Below are 3,275 nucleotides of genomic sequence, written 5' to 3' on the forward strand. Positions count from 1 at the left end.
CTAGTTTCTTTTTGTTCTTTCTCTTTTTCCTTTCAATCCCCTCAAGCCAAGTGTATATAAGAAATGGATGCATTATGAGCCATATTCAATACCGTGTTTTCCTAAAAATAAATTATAAGTGCATATGGTATGAAATTTAAAAGATGAAAAGGATATACAGTGAAAAACAATTCTTTCTACTCCTGTCCCCCAGCCACCCAGTACCCTCCTAAGACACAACCACTATGGAGTATTCTTTTTCTCACTTCCTGAGGTAAATGCTTATCCCATTAATTTTCAGTCTTTCTTCATTTTTAACATATGCATTTAAGTATATAACTTCCTCTAAGAACTGCTTTAGCTGTATCCTAGGGTTTTAATATGTTGGGTTTTTTAATTATTAATTCAATTTTTTACCTAATGTCCATTGTGATTTCTTCTTTGAATCATGGGTTATTTAGAAATGGATTTCTTAAGGCATAAATATATTATTTTTCTCAGTTAGTCACTTCCTCCTAAACTGTAATAGGATAATACATGCCCATTCACCTTGGATTTGACCATGTGGCTTTCTTGGGCCCATGGACTGTTATACGTATGCTATACTGGAGCAGAGCTTTTACATTAAATTGTGTGGTTTGGCTAGGCCTTTTGCACTCCAGTGCCTTCTGTCACAAGAATGGCATGTCCCACTTAGAGGCTGCTCCTTCAGCCTGGATCCCAGAATAAAGAGACACAGAAAGCAGACCTAAAGCTAATCCATAGCTCGGATGGAGCAGAGCTGCAACAGCGAAAATATTAACATGAATGGAAAACAAATGTGTTGTAAGTCAAGGAGAGTCTGAGGTTGTTTATCTGCAGGATAACCTAACTAAAGACACCTAATATGATTTGCATACACAAGGGTATTTATTTTCTAGTTATCTTTTCGTAATTGATTTATGGTATAATTGCATTGTGGTCACAAAATGCACACTATTATTTCAACCATTTGAAGTCTGTCAGAGATTGCTTTATAGCCCATGATATATCCAAGTTTAGTAAATACTACTTGGTTTTGAAAAGAATATGTATTCTGTAGTTATTGGATGCAGTATTGTGCATACTGATATGTCCATTAAATTAAGTTTGCTAATCGTGTTGTTCAAATCTTTTATGCGCTTCCTGACTTTTGTCTGCTTGTCCTATGAATTATTGAGAGACATACATTAAAATAGCCCATTATTATGGATTTGCCAGTTTCTCCTTGTTAGTTCTATCAATTTTTGTTTTATATAATTTTATATGTTCAAAGGTGGATTTATTATCTCACCCTAGTAAATTGAACCTGTAATCATCATGAAGTGACCATTTTATTTCTAGTTATGCTTTTTGCCTTACAATAAATCTATGTCGTTCAGTACTTACACAGCCATACAACTGTCTCTTCTGTTTAACATGGTATATTTTTACTCTCCTTTGATTCTCAGATTTTTTGTATCCTTATGTTTTAGATGTGTCTCTTGTAAATAGCGAATAGTTAGGTTTTGTTTTGTTTTTTATCCAGTATGATAATCTTTGTCTTTTAACTGAAGCACTTAGTCCACATACAGTTAATGTAAATTCTGATATATTTGGATTAAAGTCTATTACATTATTATGTGCTTGCTTCTTGTTTCATATGTTTTATGTTCCTTTTTCTCTCCTTTTTGCCTTCTTCTGGATTGACTAAGCATATTTTTATCATTTTATTTTCTTACACACTTTGAAGCTCTATATTATTTTTCTATTCTTTTACTTTTAGTGTGTACATTAAAAATTATAATACATATCCATGACTTATCAAAATCTAACAAAATCAGTTTGTCTAACCCTCCTCCCCAAAAATTCAATAAATTTTTAGAACATTTAACTCCATATATCTCCCTCTAATTTATATGTTATTATTGTCATGTATTTTACTTTGAAATTCTACAGTCGATATTCTCCTAGATTACCCATTTATTTATCCCTTTCTTTGTTCTTTATTCCTTAATGTATTTCTAACCTTTCACCTGAGATCTTTTTCATCCTACCTGAAAAAAAAAAAAAACGTGCTTTAGAATTTCCTTTAGTGGGTTTGCTGATACTGAACTCTCAGTTTTTGTTTGGCCAATAAAATATCTTTATTTTCCCTTCACTTTTTGTCTAGATAATTTTGTAACTTAGAAATAATTTTAAATGCAAAGAAATTTGTAAAACTAGGACAAAGAAAGAACCTCTTGTTTTCCTGCCCATTTGCAAATAAGTTGCCAACAGGAAGCCCCATCATACTTAAACACTTTGTGGTATAATTCTTATAAACAAGGACGTTCCACATACTTAACCAAAATAAAACATAAAAATCAGAAAATTAACATTACACATTATCACTATCTAATATAGAGACTCATTCAAGTTTTGCTAATTGTTTCAATAATATCCTCTAGAAAACTAAAAGATCCAATTCAGGTGACATGTTGCATAAAATTGTCTTGTCTCTTTAGTCCCCTTCAACCTGGAATAGTTCCTCAGACTTCCCTTGTCTTTCATGACCTTGAAACTTTTGAAGATTACAGGACAGTTATTTTGTAGAATGTCCCTCAACATGGGTTTATCTGGTGTTTTTTCATGATTAGTTTCAAGTTATGTGTTTTGGGCAGGAATACCACAGAAGTGATGCTATGTTCTTCTCACTGCATTTTTATTTTTTTTTTGTTTGTTTGTTTATTTATTTTGGCTGTGCCAGGTCTTAGTTGCAGCACACAGGATCTTTGTTGTGGCATGCAGGATTTTTAGTTGTGGCATGCAGGATCTTTCAGTTGCAGCACGTGGGCTTCTTAGTTGCGGCATGCATGCAGGATCTAGCTCCCCAACCAGGGATCGAACTCGGGCCTCCTACATTGAGAGCGCAGAGTCTTACCCACTGGACCACCAGGGAAGTCCCCTTCTCACTGCATATTACCAGATGGTACCCAATCCAGATTTGTGTCATTACAGGTGATATTAACTTTGGTCACTTGATTAAGGTGGTATCTGCCAGGTTTCTCCACTGTATAAATTACCCTTTCCCACTATGTAATTAACAAGTATTCTTTTAGGCAGTATCTTGAAATTACGTATATATCCTTACCTCATCAAATTTTTACCCTCTAAAATGCAAATCAAAACTACAGTGAGTATCACCCCACTCTGGTCAGAATGGCCATCATCAAAAAGTCTACAAATAATAAATGCTGGAGAAAGTGTGGAGGAAAAGGAACCCTTCTACACTGTCAGTGGGAATGTAAATTGGTGCA

The sequence above is a fragment of the Balaenoptera acutorostrata genome, chromosome 3 (assembly GCF_949987535.1).
Source record: "Balaenoptera acutorostrata chromosome 3, mBalAcu1.1, whole genome shotgun sequence".
In the NCBI taxonomy this organism is placed as follows: Eukaryota; Metazoa; Chordata; class Mammalia; order Artiodactyla; family Balaenopteridae; genus Balaenoptera; species Balaenoptera acutorostrata.